Source organism: Motacilla alba, chromosome 9 (assembly GCF_015832195.1).
Source record: "Motacilla alba alba isolate MOTALB_02 chromosome 9, Motacilla_alba_V1.0_pri, whole genome shotgun sequence".
Lineage (NCBI taxonomy): Eukaryota > Metazoa > Chordata > Aves > Passeriformes > Motacillidae > Motacilla > Motacilla alba.
Genome location: NC_052024.1, coordinates 12,250,166 through 12,272,780, shown reverse-complemented (window position 1 = coordinate 12,272,780; position 22,615 = coordinate 12,250,166). Strand labels below are relative to the sequence as shown.

The following is a 22,615-nucleotide window of genomic DNA, read 5'->3' as shown; positions in this document are numbered from 1 at the left end:
TTTACCTATTGGCTTCTTATGAATCTTCATTTAATGAAAGACATGCAGAAAGATTGTCTGGCTAATATATTATGAATTCAACTCTTCCCTTATTTGCCTAATGTCTAGGGGGAAAAGAGTTTTAATACTTTATTTTCTCATTGTTTCTTTCTTCCTATTTTTTGCAATTCAATGTATGAAGTTAGTTTCTTTTATTCCATTAAATAATTTCCCAAGATTTGCAAAAGTTGAAATAGAAAAATGGAGAAAAAAAACTTTTTAATTATATGATTTCCTGCAAAACAAAGTGGGTGTTTCCTGTCAAATCTGCAGTAAAATGTTGGGTTTTTGCATAAATGCACAGCTGGTAATACTCAGGTCGTGCTAACATTAGCATGAGGTTACTGTGGGAACTCGTTTGTGTTTCAGTGCAGTTGGCAAAACTGCAGTCATGCCCATTTAACGAGCACTAGGTCATGTTAATAAGTAATAAACTGCACTTACTTATACAAGAATTTTGAATGAAATCAGATCTAAAATTCTCCAACTCTTCATCAGGCATTTAATAAACACTTTCTTGTTTCTTTCTTCCTTGTTCTTGCCAAAATGTTTTTTTTTTCTTTTCTTTACTAGTTTTTTCCAAATCATGAATTGGAAATGTAGTCAGTTCCATGTGTAGACTGATGCATGGAAATCATCTGGTTTAGGCTGCACACATTCTGCAAGGCTGTTTCACTCTGACTTTGCTTCACCAAGGCAATTTCAGTGGGAAATCTAGAGAAAAGTCCCAAACAAGGAAAAGCTAGCACAAGACACTTTAAACTACAACAGGCCTATTAAAAAAACATGTTAAGAATCAGTTAAGGCTCTGTAGTTGCTGTATACAGTATTCAGCAGGGAGTTGGTGTCCTGGGTCTGTCTTCTCTTTCTCTTGGTATCAGTTACTCTAAGCACCTGACAACACCATTCTTTCCTGGAAATCCTCGTGTGCCTCTGAAACCAGTATTGCCTTTTTCACCTGAAGTTGATTGCAGAACAAGATAATGACCAATCAAGTCAAGCCAGTGTTTGACACCGATTTTCAATATGGCAATGCTTTCATTCTTGGTGTATTGCCTTAGTGATAACCCAAAGAAACTATACAGCCAGTTTAGGAATCTGTAAACATGGCTGGATGTTACAGTTCATGTTACCATGAACAGCAGAGACTGCTCCAAAAATGCTTGAAAAAATCAGAGTTATTTTTCTGTGTAGTGAAAGCCTGACTTTGTTGATTAGTTCCCTGTAACTGTGCTATCTGTGAGCAGATGGTGTGAGTAGATTGGTTTTAGTTTAGTGCTGCTCTGCAGGGTGAGAGAACAGGCCATTTGTGGGGGAACCAGTGCTGGGAGCTGGGGTGAGCTCAGAGCTGCTGGAGGAGTCAGTCCCAGGCCAGGAAGGGCTGCCCAGGTACATCCCATGGGACTGCTCAAGGGAAATGAATGAAAAAGACACCGAGGATCTCAAAATTGGCTTTTTCTCCAAAGAGCTCATTCTGGTTTCCTAGAGTACGTGGGAGACAAGTCACCAACTTTAACAGGGATCAGGTATTAAACCAGACTTCCCAGTCTCACAGTGAAGGTTACACCAAGGGCCAACAGCACAATGCTTGAACACAGATGGTCACCACCACATTTCTGCATGATCCACCTTGGAGGAGCAAGTGCAAAATATTTGCATTTTTGCCAGCCTTGTAGCTACCCTTGGTCGAGCTGTCTGGCCAACAGACAGCTACTGCTTCTGTTGTCAAGGAATGTTTGTGGCTGCAGAAGAGATTTCAAGGTATTTCTATGAGAGAGTGACTGCAATGGACCTAGTTCCACAGCATACACTTGGCCAATGCCAGACATAAATTCTGTTGGACCTGGACCCACAAATGTAAGTTGTTTGTGTTTTTAGTTGTAAAAATTCCATCAGTAAATGGGATGGAATCAATATTTTTCCTGAACCAGACATATTGGTTGATGATGCAAAATTAAAATTTCTAGGGCCATTCCAATTCTAGTCACATATTCAAAGTATTGTTATGGAACATTACAAAACAGCTCAGCATTGTTTTAAAATTATATTCCAGCTGCTACGATACCACTGAAAGTTTGAAAAATGTCCTTTGTGTGTGGCCCTGATGTGTAGGTCCTGCAATAGTGCTTTCATGCTAGAATTAGATAGTAGCTGTGTAAAGATTACAAAGGTGTTTGGGAGCTGAATGAGAAAGAAGATTATCTGTGTTTCAATATTTGGCAGCTTGGTCAGTATAGGCAAAGAGTTATCATCAACAGAATGAAAAGATCCAATATTACCCAGTGCAAATCACTCAGGAATACAACTCAAGAAACAAAAAAAAATCTTCCTTTAAATCAAAATGCAAAAAAAGGTCAAGATTTGTTTGTCAGAGACCCAAGAAAAAGACAACAAAAAATATATTTTTAAATCTACCATGGGAAATTAATACTGAGGTGATTTTCAGGCTAAGGCTGGGAGCGTAGCAATGCCATTTTAGAATAAACACCAAAAACAGATGCCACAATTTCATAAAATAAACATGCAGTGAAAGGGTAATACAGACATTAGCAGCAAACTGAGCCAGTAGCCAATACAGTATGATGAGAAGGAGTACTCAGTATGGTGTGATGTGCTGTAGAAGCCATTAGCCATATGGTACCGTGTGAAGAGGGCCTCTGTGACTAAGTAACAGTTGTATGTTATGTGGTTTATAAAATAATTATGCAATGGCAAGCAACTCTTTTTATAATTATTGGCTGTTTCAAAATATTTCTGTTAATCTGGAGGCATTTACTAAGTTGATGGATGCAGGCAGTCTGCTTCCTCTGTCTGCATTTTTGTAGATTGTATGGGGCATCATCCTACTAAAGGCAGTGGCCATTTTAAACTTGGCCACTAGAGGCTGTATTTGTTTTTCTTTTTCTGAAAACTTGAGGAATATCCACATGAATACATCATAACTTGGTGGGACAGCTGCCAAGGAAGGGCCCAGTAGTTACCCTTCCATTATTCACTGGCACTTTGCTACCCTTCCTTTATCCACTGCCATCTCTGAAAATTGAAAGTGTATCACCAGAAAACCCTACTGCTCTGTCACTGTTGACGGAATGACAATCTCAGCAGATTCTGGTTTTTCATATTTGCCATGTCTCTCAGGCTTATGTTAGAGGCAACAAAACCATCACCAACTGAAGAACATAAAAAAATGTCTTTGGTTTAACCAACAAGAAGATGACACTAATTTCCTTTTCCTTTTCTACTGCCTCCTCAAGCAAGCATGTGGATGATGAGTGCCTGATAGACATTTGTACATCACAGCACTTTTGCTATGAAATGGGAGTAAAATAATAAACAAATAAGGTGTTGGGGAAACTCTTCAGCTACAAAATTTGCTGGCAAGCAAGACTTGGGACCCAGAGTAGCTAGAGGCACCCAGCTCCTGGCTGTCCAGCTCTGGTAGTGGAAGGTGAGAGGGTCCTGTGACCCTGCAGTACCTGGACCACCTGGCTGAGAATAAGGTGGGGGTGTGGGTCTGAACAGCTGGGACATCAAACATAATCCCCAGAAGTCAAGAAGGATGCACAACCTGGAGAGGTCTACAGTTCTTCCCTTTCTATCCCTTTGGCACGTGCTGCAGCCACAAAACACTTCCCATCTTCTCCCAGTGAACTTTAGATCCAGTGTAAAAGACTGATTGTAAAACATGACAGGAAGAGCACAGGAGAGATCAAGGGCTGCCAGTATAAGGGTCTTTGAACATTGTCTGTCTGTCCCACCCACACGGGTCAGCTCTAGCTTGGTCCTGGAGCCATTACAGATCAAACATGACTTTTATGATATACATGTGGTGTGTTGCTGTGAGCGCTCTAGAACAGCACTGGGATCATCTCCCTGTAGCAGGTACAGATCCAGGTATCTTTTCAGCTTTGGAGTGGTTGGTCAATTGATGTTTTGATAGTGCAGGTAACTGATACGAATAGTAACTATTGCACTAGTCTTATAATAGGGACACATCATTAGAAATGCTGGAACTACATCTGCTCTGAGGCTTCTGACAAGGCTTCAGTACACTAAAATGGAATTCTGGTCTATGCTGCAAGCAGAGCAGGTGCAATGAATTTTTTTTGCTACAGCTAAAAATATTTTGCAAATCTGCAATCCAATGGCATGGTTTAAACCACATTTCAAATCCTGAAAAGAAATATGTTGTTAAGTATAATACAAGGATACATGTTAGAAAATTTCACTATACAGAGTAACACATGCACACATACATATATACATGTTTATACACTTTTCTTACAAGAAAAAGGCCATTGTTCATCAATGATAGCAGCTGGCATGACTGCTAACCAGTTATTTTATTTTATCTGGTATTACTAGGGAAGATACCACTTTCATTTTTGCCAGCATTTGTAGTGTAAATGAGGAGCAACCTATCGTAAAATGTTGCTACTGAGATCAAAGGAAGCGGTCCTTACTACCAAGCTAAAATCATTCTGGGGAAATGTTTTTGATTATGGTTAATGATGTAATCAAGCCACTAAAGTGCCTAGAAGTTGGAGTTGCAGCAGGCGTACAGCCTGCCCATTACAGAGCACCCAATTGACAATAACACCGAGGGGAAAAGGTGCGATGGAGCAAACAAGACACAGTTAAATGTTTACTCCAATGGCACACAAAACTGGACAGATTTGATTAGAATACTTATGCCTGCCTTCTTAAGAGAAGAAAACTGGATGGCTGAAGATTTAGCACAGGAAAAAAAAAAAAAAGCCAAAGGTGGGGAGAAAAGGACCAAAAAGGTAATTTTTTAACAGCTTTGATTTCTTTCTTTAAAGACCAATTACTTTCCTGTCCCCTGTGGGAGAAAAACATTCTTCTTCTTAATAGCAGAATCATTCTAAGACTTCTCTGATTCATTTTATATTTAGCAGATTACAGTTTTGGAGTCATCAGTAGGAGAGAACCCAGCAAACTGACAGACCTGAAATCATGTCCTTTGATTGTAATTGACAGGGAAAGCGTTTAAGGTAAAGAAAAAAAATATTTTATTCATCTTTGATTACACTGTGATGTGATTTGGTGACATAATACAGCTGTGAACTGTGGCAAGAAAGGCAATAATTCCTACTTGAGGCTTTGACATGATGTAGCCCTTTAGTCTTCTTCAAACCAATGCCTCCAGCTACAATAGTGCCCTTGATGGAGTCTAGACAAATAGATATACAGACTGTTGCAATTAAGGAGGCAAACAGCTTTAAAATAACATTTTTCTGGGCCATGTATTTTTGTATTAAATGGCTAAGCTGACACATATTTTTCTTTACCAAAATTAAATCTAGATTATCTATTAAATAATCAAGCATAGGATAAAAATTATTCACTTCAGAAGGGTTTTAAGAGTACCATGAATAGAAACTTTCTGAAATCTACAAAACTGTTGAATGAGAAGCACCCACTAGAAGTGAAAGGTGCATTTAATGAATTGTCATGAAGAGATTCTGAGCACCATATATGTCTTGTGGACCCCTTAACTTTTAAACTTTTTTTCTTTGTCTTTAATTCTCAAAATATCACTTTAATATTCTTAACAATTTACTGTGTCAGGATCTTCAAAAATACTTAGCAGCTCCTGGTTTACAAAATCCTTGGGCATCTCAGAGAGATTTCTTTAAGGAATAATCTCAAGAAAAGTAAAAAGAAATTCAGGACAATAAAAATTGTATTACCAAACTTTAGTTATCATAGGAAAGCAATTTCATGTACTCTGTCTGTGTGTTCTTGGAGGCTGGCTTACATCAATCACCTAACTAGGATTGACCTAGAGAGGAGCCTACCCTGATGGGGTTAAACTGGGTGTCCAAAGGGAAGTATGAGAAGCCACATGTCCCCCAATGTGCTGAAGTTTTTCACAGTGCTGTTCCAGGAGATTTAAAATGTCTTTCTCATTGAAGAAATGTTTTCTTAGAGCTACAAGACGTTGACAGTAATTTAGAGATACCCTAGTTCATCATTACAGTATGTGTTGGTCACTTGCAAAAGTAAAAGTGCAATTTCATGATCATGGTAATTCTTGCAAATGATTGGATTCCTGCTAGCACTCTGGGCTTTTAGACATAAGCAGTTAACCCAGGGCAATAAAGAAAATGTAGAAAATTCTGTCACATCCTCAGGATGTGTATTACAAACATTTGAAAAGCATGGGACTTGGTCATCCTCACCAATATTTTCTGATGAAACTGCTACGTCAGTAGCACCCATAGAATACAAAACTCATGATTCATGGTACTTCACATTTGTCTTAAAAAACTTATTTCGAAAATACTTTGTGAAAGCCTCTGTGTTTTCTGATTTAATCTACTATATGTGGTTATGAAAATAAAGTAGCATAAAGCATATGTTCAACAGAATAGTGTAATTTCATAAGAAGAAGCCCCAGAACTCATCACCAAAGTTAATCACCATATTAGTGTATTTTGAATGTGCAAAGGACTGCTCTGAAGCACTGTTAGACAGCAACAGCAGTTGCACAGACTGAGTTTCTTGTTACACCTCGAGCTCCATCACAGCAGCACGAGCTGAGCTTCCTTCATCTCTTCCTCTTATAATTGTCACCATGTCCAAACTCCAGGGACCAATTCTATGAATAAAATCATTCAAACTCCCTGCCCTATATACAGACTTTGCCAAAATATTTTTAGCTCAAATAGTGATGATGAAACTATACAAACCCTACTAACTTACACTGATTCATCCAAAAGCAACTGGATACTGTTAGGAATTGTCCCTAGATATTATTAGTTCTGTGTCTAATACTCAGTTATACAAAACACTGACATCTTTCCAGGTGTATTCTTCCATGACTTGGGATGCTCAGAACTTCAGATATATGATGTTGTTAAGGCAAAAATGAAAAACAATAAATGCCATTAGAGGGCTTCAGGTGAGCTGACAACAGTCACGATAATTTCAAACTTCTAATGATCAATACAATTTAATCACAACATTTAAGACTTACTAAAAGCAGGGTAGGATTGGCATTCTGGAATTAGCCTTTTAATGCTCTCAGGTCTAAAAAAGGTAAAATAGTACACAGGCTTGAATGTCTTACTCTTTTTTTCTTGTGGTTTTTTTTTGTTTTTGTTTTTTGGTTTTTTTTTTTTTGTTTGTTGTGTTTTCTTTCTTTTTTTTTTTTTTTTTTTTTTTTTTCTTTTTTCTTTTTTCTTTTCTTCTGTTTGGTCATTGATATTACAGTTTCCAAATGCTGAACCAAACCCCCGTGACAGTGGACTTCAGCCTGAACACAAATACTAGAACACAAGAAAAATTCAATATCTAAAACCATTTAATGACCCCTACAGGTTTTGTGTTCACACAGACTTGGATGCTAATATTTTTACAGAGCTGTACTCTACCTATTGCCATGAATAGGCTTGGAGATTCCAGTTAGCACTCGTGATGGAAATTCCACTCACAAGGAGGTATCTCACTTTACTAATAGTGTTGCAAAATTTGGCAATTATATATTAAAGTAAGACACACTGATTAAACTGCATTACCATATTTATTATCTGTTGCATTTTTAACAGTCAGTTTTCTGTTTTCTTTGCAGTACCAAGTAAAGAAAAAAAACCCCTAAAAATAAATTTCTGATGAAATTTATAAAGTTATAGTTAAAGAAACATTATCCCTAAAATTACCATTTGAATGATAAGCAATTTTGGGAGTAATTATAGTGCACACTCTACATTCAATACATTCTGATATATGGATAATTACTCCTGGTAATATGTGTTAGTTAGATTTTATAACAACAATAACAATTTATTGCAAAATTAATTCCTTGGCACAATTTAACATTTATTGATGTGAAGTCAAAGTGAATTGATTTTATTGCAGACCACTTGTGATACGTTTTCCCTATGCTCCTGCCCTAATTGGTTATTATAGGTCATTTTGGTATTTAGTTTTAAAAATAAATTAATTTGGTACCAAGGTGCATTTAGTAAAATGGCAAGATATTTACAGCTCATGTGGTTTTATTTAAATAAAAAATGGTAAGGTAATGCAATCATCTTTGGTTATAAAGTGATGGATGAATTGAAAACATTTCTGAATCAGGTCAATGGTAGTGATGATTAGTGCATTGTTAATCAAGTTGCTGAGATTGCTATCAAAAGCTTTATCTCTTTCACTCAGACTGGTGAGAGGATCATGAATATTAAACAGATTCAAATAGATCTGCACTCATGTAATATGGAGCACTACAAATGAAAAGGCTAAATGAACCCAGACTGTGACTTTATGCACTGATATATCTCTTAACCAAAGAGGAATGTCTAATCCATTTCTGTACTTGTATGAGGCTACATACATTGCAAGAATACAAAGACAAAGTATTTCATGTACCATATTCATTTTATGGGGTAAGTACTTATTTACAGCCCTATCTGTGTGAAGAAAAAATAGTTGGGGAAAGGTTTGTCAGGACTGAAACAATACTACTATAGGCCAGATTTTAATTTCTACAACACCAATAAAAATCCAAATACTGTACTTGAAATCAGCAGCCTCATCTCAATTACATTGCCCCTATTTTATTATTGCTGACTTGAATTTATGATTTAGGCCGGTGTATAGTTTAATTGTATATCTGGAATCCTTTAAAAGACTTCAAACCTTAGAGGAGATGTAACAGTTACTGTATGTAATCACAAATGTATGGTGCAAATAAGTGGACAGTGGAGGTCTGAAAGCTGCACGCATGCAGGTATGTGCTTAGCTGAGTGCTCTGAGCAACTCCATGGATGTTCAGCTGAATTAACCAGGGACACAAGGCTAAACTGCTTCTATTCTGCAGCTACAAGGCCTCCACTAAAACCAGGGCTTTGCAATCAAATACACAGAACGAAAATCCCAGATGAACAAAACAGAATGAAAAATCTAACCCTGTGCTTGTGTCCATTTGATATGTAATATGTTAGAAAGAAGCCAGAACAGATCAGATGACAGCAGCTCTATGCCAGGGAAAGACACTGACTCTAGACTGGGTTCTTTCAAAGCTGGTTTAAATAACTTTAGAGGCTGTTTAATCTCATATGAGTGTAGAGCCTGTACCTTTGCAGTACAGCAGTCTGTAGTGCAAACAGACCCTCAGATTGTCTCAGATGTGCTGCTTTTCCATAAGCAATGATGTAGGAATTCAAACTACTCACGACTGCTAACTATGAATGGTAAATTCTTATAAAGTTACCATTTTAGAGAAAAGACTTAGAACTAAGGCTCAGTGAGGTAATAGCAATGCAGTCTGAGATAGTCGCACCATCTAAGGACTAGTTTTCAATACACTGTGGTCATTGGTAAAAAAAACTCCATTTAAAAAAATTTATATATATTTTGAGGGATTTATATAGAATTTAGAAAACTTTTACTAATGCAACTAGCAGAAATACTGAAACTTTAAAAGTTCTTGAAGATAATGCTTGTTTTGCACCTGCACCACAAAAACAAAGCCATTTTGAAGAGGAGGAATGTATACAGACAGATTGCATAGTAAATGTGTGACTGTACTCAAACCCATGTAGTATTAGACTAGCAGAGCTTAAAACAGCATAACAAAAACATTACTTCTCTTTGTATTTCACACCCAACCATGTGAGTGTGTGAAACCTCTGTATAGGCTGTACAAATTAAAATATATGGCAGAGAAAATATCACATCACAGCTTCTGAATCTGAAAATTTACCTTTGAATCTGAGAGAGGCACTAAATGAAAAACATCCCTAGTCAAAGCTGATCCTGCTGATTTATGCGGACCACCCTGAGCATAGTGCAGGATGGAGACCACCAAAGTCACTTGTCACGGTTAAACTGCAGTGAGCCCCAGTCCTGCATCCCTCTGTGTCTCTCTCCTGTTTAGTCTCTTCCCAGCACAGAGGCTGCCATCAATGACCCCCCTGCCTGCTGGGGTGGTTTTGTTGCTCTCCAACATTGTACTGTGTGAGCACATTCCAGGCTGGAAAATAAACACATTAAAAAGCGCCATGGCTCTCTCATCACCTCCCCGACAGCAGGATTTTTTATCTTTTATTCTCAGGGAAGACCATGTTAAGGGGTGGATTTTATACTTTGATCTGAAGAAGCTGGGATTCCCAGAAGAACTCATCTCTTTGAGGATGGAGACACATTGTGGGTGAGTGGTCAGGAAAGCTCTGTCTTCCATAGTCCTAACTTCAGTTTTTATCTTTGACTCTAGAGAACTCAGTGGACTGGAGATCTCTTGGGAGGTCATCCATAGCAGCTTAGGCTAATCTGATGGATGGCTTTGAAGTTGAGGAGTAAGACCTAGAATATAACCAGATATTCAATGTAGAGTCAGGCAGGCATAATTGTAGCTTGTCTTTTTTAGTCAGATGCTAAATTTTAAGTAGCTGGAACTATTCAGGTAACCTCTTTGTTGGCTGCTGTAACACCAGAGCCTTCAATGAATTTGCCCTTTTGTTACCAGGGCTGGATGTAGCCCAAAGCATGCCAATTTCTTCTCCAGAGATTTGAATTCTAGATCTGAATCAACCAGCAGGCCCTCACTCATCTGCATTCCCTTCCTGTCACCTGGTAGACTCTGTTCTAATTGTGGCAAAATTGTGTCACTATGCACCTGAACCTTGAGAAAAACAAAGACACTTAAAAATGAATCAATAAAATGATGAAAATAAAATGCAATGAGTTTTCTGCATATAAGATGCATTTGCTGAGACTGCTACAAATGCATTACACAATAAAAAGCAGACACAAATGCAGGCTTTATCACTTTAAACCCCTGTGTTGAAAAGCCTTCTGTCCTTATTGCTGGCTCTTAACTAGCTGTCAGTTGACTGAAATTAATCAATCTCACTGTCTTGTGTGATTTTTTTTCTTAATGGGGAATACCACAACCATCCTGTAACTGGATGTGAGGAACTACACTTACCATTAATATATAATAAAATATGATTGGGGGGTTTTTGTTGCCTGATTTATTGTGGTGCCTCACTTCTTCAGAAGTTTAAATCAATGTAAACTCTGCTAAAGTTGGCAGAATAAAGGCAATGTAAAAGTGATGTACATGAGTGGGAGGAACTGTGTGCCCAGTCTAGAACATGCTAAATTAACATTTGTGTGCTATTCTGCCTGAAGAACACTTCTGGCTCCTAAGTGCTGAGGTATTATTTGAAGTCTTACTGCAAATCCACAGAGCAAGAGCTGGCTTACATTTAATCAAAGAGTGGAAATAGGTGTTGAATACAGAAGCAGCAGCGTGCAAGAGCAAAAGGGAGGGAGTCGGTAGGACAGTTCCTCAAGGCAGCCAGGACTATCTTGGGTGTCTCTAGTTAGAGCTATGTTTTAGGGTATCATTATTTTAAATCAGCATATTTCATATATTTGACTAGGAAAAAGCTCAAAACCTCCTCTGTGTCCTGCAGAGGGATCTTAAAAGATGAAGAACAAAACACTCACAAATAAGCTGAGAAAAAGGATTATTAGGAGATGCAGGAAGTTGATATTCAGTCAAATTACAGCCCTACAGACATTTCAGAATGTCTTTGAAATCACTACAGTCATAGAAAAATGAAAGAGTAGCTAGAGAACATTGATAGTGCTGGATCAGCTCTGTATGCATGCAACTGAATTTTGAAAAAAATATAAATTCTGTAGATATATAGTTATATATACTTATACTTAGTCCATAGATCAGTAATTTAAATATGTCTGCAGGAAAGGTGTTTCCTTTGCCAGTGACATCCCCTCCTTCTATCCAAAAGAAGGGCTTAAAAAAAAAAGTTACAGTCCACCATCAGGGACATAGAATCAAAACCAACCTATTCTACCATTCTCAAAGCAATGCCAGTGTTGTTAAACAAAGCATTTCACAAGATGTTGCATAATTATTATAGTCTATCATTAAGCATCTTTGGACTAAAGGTATGATCTGGCATAAAATGACAAAGCACCATGGAAGGAATGAAACTTGAATGACTGATACTGAGGGCTGAAGTTATATATTTACTTTCCAAATTGCATATTGCTTAAGTAAATCTGATTCTTTCTCAAGGACCAAGTTCCACTCACAGAGAAGAGTCTGAATTTTTTATTTTTTCACAAAGAAACAAATGGCATAACTAAAGGAACAAACAGTGTAACTAAGAAAACTACTTATGTCTTCTAAATAGAATTCACTAAAAATATACTGCTCTTGAATTTCAGAGGGAGCATTTTCAGAGGAATTGGCTTCACAAAGGTGAAAGTTTGGATGTAATGAGTGGCATTACCAAGCTTCAGGAGATCACATTTTTTATGATATATTAGTATTCAAAAGATACAGAACACCTGTGAAACCCCTCAAATACAGTGGCATGTGCTAGTCAATCTTTCTGAAAAGTATATGCCCAGCAGTGCAGCAAGACAAATGATTTTTAATAGTTTCTTTGGACGAAAATGTCAAAAGATTATGCCACATAATGTAGTTCTAAAACTTTGCTTAAAAATAGGCACGTAATATGTTCAGAGCTTTATGTAGCTTATGACTTGGCCAAGTCATTATACTCGGAGAAAATGAATGACAGTATTATTCTAGTTCAATATCAATGCTTTCTAGTTGCATCAAAAGAAAGGAATTCATTTAATTTGAAAGGGATTTTCATAGAATAATCTTAAGTATGACACATTATCAAAGGAAGTGTGGTGTTGAATTGTTCAGTGTCCCAAAGTTAGTAAATCTGCAAAAGTTCTTTCTTTCTATCTGGTGTTCAGGTCCATGGTTTGTGAGCTTCACAGCCGACAGAGTTATGGGGCACAGCCATCTTAACCATTAATGCATCCCCACCCACTTCAGCACCAAATTCAACCTTTTAGCAACAAAGCAGCATTTGCTGAAGTTCCATTGCTTGTCTTGCTACGAGCACCAGTATTTTATTATTGCTTTCTCTTTTCAGTGTTGTCAGTTATTTGTTCAGCATTATCTGTGTTTAAAAACATCACACGGTGCTCTTGTTCTTCTTCCCCACGTACAGCTTTCTCATTTCCTTTTGCAGTACCTCTATTATGCTCTCAGAGGGGTTGTGTGAGTACACCTTTGATGGCAGCCCTCTTGCCATGGGAGCCTCAAATCCAGTGCTTGTGCCCTTGACTTTGGTCTCACTTCCACCTGTACACAGGAAAAGCAGTCACACTATCTCCACTCTTCAGTTCTAAACTGCTATGAAATGCAAGGCCCAAAGCTGTGTGATGCTCCTTTACAAGAGCTGCTTTGCAGGCTGGATCCTCAGCACTGTGGTTGCAATAGCTCTGCTGTCGCTGGGTGTTTCTAGAGACACTGTGGCTGAGGGCTGTGCTGGCCTGGAAGGGTGGTCCTGTGCAGCCTCTCTGGGTGTTCCCCTGCCCAGCCCATGGCTCAGGTCACTATTTCAGACTCCCCAGGGCCACCCACCCTGGCCCCAGTGACATGGCAGTGTTGCCTCCCTCCACCTGGACAGGGGCTGGGGCTGTGCTGGTGCCCCCAGCCTGCCCTGCTCCCCATGAGACACACTCTGGCTGTGAGGTCTGCCCCTCCTCCTTGGGGCATTCCCAGCTGCTCCCAGCCCCTGGAGGCGCCTGACCTGTACACCCTGAGTGATTTGGATTTCAGATCTTCAAGGAAAGCACAATTTAATTCCCAAACTACCCTTCCCTCTTTCCAAGCTTTGAGATGTACCTGGAATGCACAAAAGGGCCTAGTAATGGATGTGACTGAACAGCAGAAAATGCCACTGGGGAAGGTGGGTTTGCAGTAAAATGAATGAGAATTGAAGGAAATAGCAGAAGTGCCAGAGGGGTTCAAGTCTCAGGTCTGAAGAGAGAGCTGTGGCAGTCGGCACTCCTGCTCTGGCACTGCCTGTCTGCCTGCCACAGCTCTCACAGACCTTCAAGGGCTTTCTCTTCCTTGACTCTAAAGCTAGTTTTTCGTGAATGTATTTTGTGTATGTGTGTTTTGCATGGATGTGTCCATTGCCTACTCTATTGTCTTGGCTCCAGGAGAACAATAACAGGCAAAAGTAGACAACAGTAGACAAATGAAAATTCTATCTGCTTCCTCAGGATTCTTTCTGTCCCTCTGTGGATCTCTGGACAGGACAACTAAAGCTGACAAGGTACCTAGAAAAGCAGCAAACAGCAGTGTTCCTCTCTGACTCCCAGCTGTGCTGCAACTCTGCTATGGAGTAGGCTGGAGAGAATCTTCCTTCCCAAGACAGACCAATAATGTTTATAGAGCATTTTGTTCCTTAGCACTCCTGTTTTGCACAGAGAAGCCAAACAGCTGGTAGATGAGGAAGAACTGGAGGCAGCAGCCAGAAAGCAGCAGCCCAAAGGGAAAGCCTAATCTCCCAGTATGGACAAGGCAGCATTGCTGACAAATAAAAGCCACCATGATACCTGTCCCCAGCACTAGACCAGCTAATAATGAATGGGCAAAGAAGGAGCAAATCGGAGCATGTATTGAAATTCTGTGGAACACCACAATGATATTATTCTTCCAGGATCCAATTCCACTTGTGAAAGCAGTCGGACCCGATTTTCAAACAAGGACTATAACATTTCCTTGATCACAAAAATCCATTCTTATTCTTCTATTTTTTTAAATCAAAGCTTGAATAGCCCATATATTTTACCCAAAACCAGGGTTAAGCCTTTGAGCAATTATTTTCATTAGCAGATGATGTCATCTCATCAGTAGGTATTTGTTGAGCATCAACAAAGTGAATAGTTTACAAAAGCTGGACTTCTTAGTTTAAAAGAAAATGTAGTACTGAGGCCTTTTCTTTTTTCTCCCACAGCATTGGCAACACTTTCAAACGTCTGTTTAATCCATTCTGTCAGCAGTCTCATGAGCTGATGCCTCTGCTTTGGGTTTGTGTTGATTCTTTGGCCAAGCCTTAAAGCTTCATGGTTTTTGATACAGAACTGAAAGAAAAGCTTTGATGCTTGTGAATGTTGACTGCATGAAGTAAATAATGTGAGGCGGGTTTAAATGTCCTCATTTTTTATTATGCCTTCTAATCACGTGGAACTGAAGGTAAAGAAAAGTCACATGAAAAGGAAATAATATCCTATGAAGTGAAAATATTCTCAATGGTTCTAATCCTCATATCTCGCATCCAGAGTCTGTTTCCACGCCATGGGATATAGTTATCCTGATGCTCATACCTCACTACTTCTAAAAAATAAAATAATTCTGTGGCAGTCAGTCTGCTGTTCTGAGGATACGCATTCACCTTTTATTGCAAAAAGGCAGAAGTTGCAAAGGGCAAATATTTAGTTTATCTGGAGAGAATGAAGAGCACTCATGCTTAATGGCTAAATCTACAGATCAGAATTAAGTTTGGAAGCTCAACATTTTAGGAGACTTCAGTATTCCTCAGCATCACTTAAGGTGTATTTTTGACACATGGTTTGCATGTGGAAATCACTGTCTAAAGAACTTGACTGAAGAGAGATTCAAAGTGGGAGGCAGTATTTGGAGAGTTAGAAGACTATTATGACATACAATGACAAATGTGTTTTAAAAAAAACCCTCATGAGAAACCTGATGCCTCACAATTTGCTATGTTCTGTCTGCTGGGGTCCAATAAACACCTGGCAGAAAGTCTGAACCAAGGACATCATCAACAAACAGCAAGAATAATCATCACGAACAAATCTTGGCTAACTTCTCTGGCAAGTACAAGGTGAACAGAGAAGTCCTAATTTTCCTGATAGGGAGTAAAAGATAGAAACAATTAAAGATTGTCAGCCTTTGTAAAGAAGTGGCTTGGAGGGAGGAAAAGTAGAACATTTAAAAAAATGTGGGCACAGATTAAACTCTAATAATAGGAAGGAGTTGCTGTATCTCTTGGGGTTTGAGACAATGACAGTGACAACTGTTGTGCCTTCCCAAGTGAAGAGAATAGAAATGATATTTTAAAAATCTTAAAAAAAATTCTGTGTTTTAATTTTAATTTTTAATTTTTAATTATAATTTTTATTTTCCTCCTTTTTTTTTCAGCTGAAAGGTAAGGGGACATTAAGAGGAGTGAAGTACAAAAAATATTTTCCTCATACATCACTCTAGCTTTGCTTTGGGGTGCATAGGAGAAAATGGTTTTCTTGTGATGGACCATTTCTTTTCCTTCATGTCTCTTAGAAAACTGAAATTTTATTTAACTAACATTCTCTGCAGCTGATGGTTCTGCTCTGACACATCTTTCTATTTCCACAGGCCTTTCCCAACAGTCCAAGGGGTTAATAGAAATCTATTAAATGCCTTTAAAATACATTTCACATGTTGTTGTGGCTGTTTCCTGGTGTGAATCTCTTATTATTTTACGGAGCCTTTTAGACATCAGCTGCTCCCCTTGCACTGAGCATTTGTAATCCCTCTGATATGCCTGTGTCCCTGGCACAGCAGTTAGATTACTAAACCTTGGGGTTTTGCCTTATTTTATACATGACTTACAAATTCCAAAAGTTAAATATTGCAGCTGGACCAAAATGGGTCTGGTGTAGCCTTTGCTGCTGGTCCAGACACATTCCCCGACACGTTCCCAAGACACAGGAGACTCAAGAAGGAGGAAGGCAGCGTGGGTTTGCAGAGCTGGCATCCAGAGCTGGTTGCTCAACAGAGGAGGATCACTAAAAATGTTTTCCTTGTTTTATTTTAATTCCCGTTCATTTTTATTTATTTTTTATTTATTTTTTAAAGTTTATTTGCTCGAGGCCGCGGTTCCTTCAGGCCGCAGCTGCTCTCGCTCGCCCTCTGGCGGCGCCGAGCGGATCTGCAGCCACGCGGAGCCGCGGCCCCGCGCTCGCTCCGGTCCCTGCCGCGGACAACGGCACTCGCCCCGCAGGGCTGCACTCGCGCTCGACACGCGTCTTAGAGCATCCCGAAATCCTCCTTCAGCCTCATGCCTCCTGGCTTAGATAAAGCCTGGCTTTGCCTGACCCTTTTATGGGCTGTGGTCCGTGGAAAACACAAGGATTGTTTCACTTTGGTGGGTGCTTAGGAGATGAAGTCCTAGACCTGTAGGATGAAAGGATGCTTAGGATGTACAGAAGGGACAGGATGTAGCGAATTAAGAGTAAGAAAAACAATATCTATCATGTGGAATGTTCAAAGGGTTTTTCCACAGCTTCCTGGATGACTCTATATTGCCCTGTATCTGCACTGAAGATATTAGATGTGATTTGATCCCCAGACCACTATAGTTTCCATACCTTCACTGTACTTGGAAAAATTAGTTTTGAAAGCTTTAAAGTTCTTTGTACTCAAGTCTCAGTTTACATTTGAGGTGAAGAAGAAACCTTTGAGAGCAGAATTTGAGTGGTTTTGTTTATTTGTTAGTTTTAAATCAGGAAGTTACAGTAAAGATGTTGGGAGGAAAGGTGAAAAAAAAAGGAAGACTGCTCAGTAACCACATAGCCAATGCAGTTGTGAAGGGCCCCAGGTCTGTCAGAGCACATCCCATCATGGAAAAGGCAGGTGACATTATGGTCTGAGCTCTGCTCCAGATGATCACATGCACAAAAGTTTTAACAAGCTGAGCACCTTATTATTACCTATTTCCATTGCTTTATTACTATTATTTCTAGATAATTAAGACAGCATCTTGGGCTTCTGTGTTATCATGAGAGAGAGAAAAGAAATACTAATTTCTACAGATTATTTAATCAAGCCCTTGATCTGAATTTATTATTCTGCATCGTAGTAGCTCCAGAAAAGCTTCTACTAACTTGAGTGCAAGACACACTGTAGAGATATATAAATACTGTACATTTAGAGAGTAAGTCTCTACTTACTAAATTTAGTGTTTCATTTATGTGTTGATCCAGACATCTCAGTTATGCTCAGGAAGTCATAAAATTTACTTCCCTCAATATAGCAAGGTACTGTTTTTCTTATGGAGTTAGTGTTGCATAAAGAAAGAACTCACAAGCAAGGGCAAAAAGCCTTTGTATTGTAATAGATCTTTATTTGTCTTTAAATTGTACTGCTAAGCTTTGCAAATGGAAAAGGCAATCTTACAAATAGGACATCCTGAGAAACACTTATGTTAACTCGGTGCCCCCAGAAATCTTCATTCCTAGACACCTTATTATTAGCTGATACCACTGTGCCCTGTGAAATGAATGTTGTGGCTCATTATCTAGTTCCTGAAGCATCTTTAATATACAAAACAACACCCATATGTTGCAAATACATGGGTTTATGTAAATAAATTTGATCATAGTGATTTTTCTGTTGTTAACACCTCAGTTTGAAGAACATCAAGATCCTGAGGACAAAAACAGAAGGTGTTTTGTCCTTGACCTTAGTGGGGAAAAGATCTCACCTGGAGCCTTTCACTCTTAGGGTATCTAAAAAATTCTGTGTGTGAGCTGAAGCTTCTGAGGCTCTGCTTTTTTGCTCCTCATGTTTTCCCTGGCTTTTGCAGAGAAGGTTGATGCGCTCTTTCCTGCTTTTTTGTATTAGAACAGGATTTTCTTTGCTTGTACTTTGCTCAAGAAAAAATGGTTAATTTTCTGCTAGGGCAAAGGTCAGTGTTGTCTGTCTTCTGCAATATTCCCAGAAGATTTGTGCTTTCATACGCTTACTGATTCTGATATTCAAAATATTTTCTGGTCTCAGTGTACCAGTTCTAGCAAGTTTTCCAGAGTGTATTCTGTTGAGTAGGCAAGCTGCATATAATGTAGCTTTTCCTCTATAGATACCACTCCACTTCATCAGATGCTTCTTACTTTCACTGTCACATTTTCTGACTTTTAGAATACAGAGGTAAGAGTTTAAAGCAGTAATTTATTGTTCCACTTGCAAGGAGCAGGGCAAAACTAAACATTTCACTAGAGCCATGTTACTTTTAAATTCTGTCTGAACCCTTTAAATGAACAATGTTTGGCATTAAGGATGCACAGGAATTATACAGCAATCCTCTTGTCCTGGCAGCCCTAAAATAGGGTTTTGTAGTGAGAAAGGGAAATGTGTGTTCCTGGATCTGTCATGGGGTGGGAGGGGATTAAAAATAAAAACAACAAACTTTTCTGATGGCCAGGGTATGTCAGGGGGCCCAGTGACCATCACAATACATCCCTAATGAACAGGTCATTTTGGTCAATATTGATTCTTTGGTTGAAGTGCTGTCTTTGTGTGCAGGTCTGAACAAACGGAACAGGAAACCTCAGTGTCTATGCATTTCACCCACAAGCCCAGCCTGTCTGCATCGCTCTGGTGCTACTGTTTTCCCAAAAAACATATGGACTGTCTTGCTCTGCAGGGCAACTCATGATCAGGGACAAGACAACACGTCAAATGTGGCTTTCCAAATTTAGCTGAAGGCACTCCCACTCCTTTCCACCATTGCTTTGGTGCTTTTGTCTCTGTGAGCAGGGTCACGTCCCACTAACTGTCCCTTCCTCTTCATCCCTGAGCCATTGCCTAGCTCATGTTCAGACAAAAAGAAAACAACAACAAAAAAAAGAAGCAGTTCTTGAGCAAGCCAACCTTATTTGGGGCCTCAAGGGAGTGCTTTCAACTTTGTGGTAATTTAGATAGCCTGGTGTGGGATGACAGTAGCAGAGAATGTGTCATATATAGCAAACGTGTAGTTTGTGAGAGCAGAAGGCACATTCTCTCATTAATTTTGCCTTTATAAATGAAGACTTCATAAAAAAATATTTTGACATGCATTAGGTGATTCAATTAAAGTCTGACAGGAACATTTGCTATTCTGTGTTACAGTAATGAAACCAGAATTTTTATTTGAAATTTTGGATAAAGATGTGAAGGTACTGTTCTGAGGTGGTTTCTTTCCCATAAAAGTCTTATTTTAGAAAACAATTACAAAAATCAAAGTCTATTTTCTCTTTCAAATCCACTGAGGTTAGATTAGCATTCACTTACTCCTCATTGTATACCAGAGCTGAGCACATTCTCTCTCTCAAACAGCAAGGGAAAAGTGAAAAAAAGCACAATTTAATTACAGCATTACTGTTAAACCCGAACTAGTTAGGAATGAATAAATATTTCTGTTGAAATTCTCTGGGTTCAGAGATTTATAACTTGGTGATAAGATTCTCCTAGGGCAGAATCCTACTGCACCAGAAACAAAAGACAGATATTTTTCAGAAACTGAGATGTAATAACTGCTAAAACAGCAAATGAGAATCATATTAATTTTATTGCAGTTTCATGATTTCAGATCCATTTTATTATCAGAGCAGGAATTTAAATTTCTCTACAGGCTTTCTGTGGCACTCAGCATTGACTCAGCTGCTGAAAATTGCATTGCTCCACTGAAGTCAGTAGACCAATGGTGTTTAAGCTGCAAATTTAACACAGACTTCCAGAGGTATCCAGCTCCCAGATCCTCAAGTGGCTTCTGAAAATCCCAGATGTTGTAATAACCTACTGATGATGTGGCCTTCTCATTTTGTCAAACAAGTACTCATTCTTGAAGAATCTGCAATGTGAGATTTTAAAAAGAATCTTCAGTTATTTTATTTTTTCTTTTTTTCTTTCTATTTTTCTTTTTAAAAAAAAAAAAATTTTTTTCCCCCCCAGGGCAGGGAGGACAACCTTGCCTAGTATATCCTTGTTGCTGATGAGACCTTGCAGCACAGGAGGGAATGGAACCTCTACTGCAGTGCTTCAGAAGGGGCTCTGGCTGGCCAAGCAATGTCTTTTGAGGTAGTGTCTTTAGAAACCAGATCCTGAAATAGAATTGAGACAGACAAGCACCTAAATTGTATAGAATTTGAAGTAGATAGGTCACTATTAAGACTTAGGTATACAAATAAATTTAACATAACAGCAATACATGTACGATTTTAAATGATGGGTCTGCCCATTTCTCAAAACTTGCAAATATTGGTGCAGGTTCCAAACTGTCAGTTTTGAATTATGCACCTGGAAAAACTAACACTATCCAAAAGTGGCAGGATCCTTTGTTTGAGGCATGAGGCATGATGGTTCTCCTGTACAGGAAAGACATTTTCCAGCAGCTCAAATGCACTGTTACTCCCTGCCATTTTTGTTTTCCCTAGGTAAATAAATAAATAAACAACCTAGAATAAATGGCATACATTTTGCTCTCTGGATTCTTCTAGATGAACTGAAGTGCAGAGAAATAAAGATTAGATCAGACTCCTATTATTTTAAGAGTTATTAACATTTTAAATAAGTAACATCAGCATGATTCATCAGGAGCTGAGGAACTAATTTTGGCTCTGGCAACTGTGGAGTGAGCCTAAAGAAACAAGTCAAAGATTGTTCCCTTCAACACCACAGTCCCTTCTTTATCTAGATGGGCAGAAAGTGGAAGGGTAACACACCAATAAATTCTACAGTCTCCTTCTCCAGCTCATTTTTGTGTAAATCTCTGCAAACTTGAAAAGGCTTCCTCTTTTGGGGTCCTGGAGAAGACTGGACACCCTGCAAAGAGCTGTTAAGAGATTTGTTTGCTGCCTTGGAGGGTTGAGTGGGAGGGATGACACCCATTCCAGTGTGAGATAGACTAGACTTGTCATTCCCTAACAAGTCTATTTAGGCTTGTCAGAAGCTGATGAGCTAATTATGGCTCATTAGATGTTGAGGAGTCTATATTTAAGCTCATTTGGGGTTGGTAAGGGAAAGTTAATAATATAGGTGGAAGTAGAGGGAAACTGCTAAGGCTGCAGAGAATCTCTTTCTAAACTCTGAGAGATTTCCACATAATCCCTGAAGCAGATTGGGAAGGCAAGGCAAACTTTTGTTAGAAAATTGGAAAACAATGGTGCTGCTTCTTCAGCTCCCCTCTCTCCATAATTTAAATTAGAAATAGTCTAGAATAAAATATAAATAGCATAGAACTAAGGCCATCCTCAGAAAATTATGCCAATTATGTTTGGATATCCTTCAGACTGCTGGAAGGTTCAGACTGCTGGAAAATGAGCAGGTTCACTGAGAAACACTTTCATTTTTACAACTCTACCAAACTACATTAAAAATCCTCACATTCAAAATGTCAATATTCTGTGTCAGAAAAGCCCGACACAAATAATGCATTTATCATTATTGTATAACTTCAGAAATATTTCACCTTATCAGTATATACTACAGATCCAGTATTTTTGTGTTTTACTTATAAAAGGGGTTTTGCAAAGTTTGACCTTTTATGATCTTCCATTTTCCACAGGATAAAAACTTTTTCCTTTGTAATTTCCACAGCAGGCAAGTTGTCTGTTGGGGCGACCACATAACAGTTTGCTCTTGTGTTACTCTCTGAGTGTTCAGCATGTCTGCACTGCGAGTTTTCAATCCTTTCTGAGAGCCACACTTGTTAAGGGTTTTTTAGCATCCATCTTCCTAAATGCTCACTAAACAGTAGCACTCAATAAGTATTATCAAAGTGAATCAAAACAAAGACTAAGAAGTGATCTGACTAAGCAGTAGCAAATCACACTGTTTCTGAGTTGGGTGTAGTTGCTGAAACAGGTAAATGCATTCAAGTAGTCAGGGTGAGTTAATTTAAGAGGGGCTGTGTTGATTTCTGTGCTTTCAGATTCCCAC

At 38.8% G+C, this 22,615-nt stretch overlaps 1 protein-coding gene across 1 annotated transcript in view; it reads left to right on the top strand.

Moving 5' to 3' along the window:
- ZIC4 (Zic family member 4) overlaps positions 1-20,724 on the top strand; it is a 179,003-nt gene extending 158,279 nt beyond the window's left edge. Inside the window, exons 5-6 of the transcript XR_005258027.1 lie at positions 10,121-10,216; positions 20,630-20,724. The gene's annotated coding sequence lies outside the window, so the exon portion shown is untranslated. The remainder of the gene's footprint in view (positions 1-10,120; positions 10,217-20,629) is intronic.
- Positions 20,725-22,615: the final 1,891 nt, after the last annotated feature.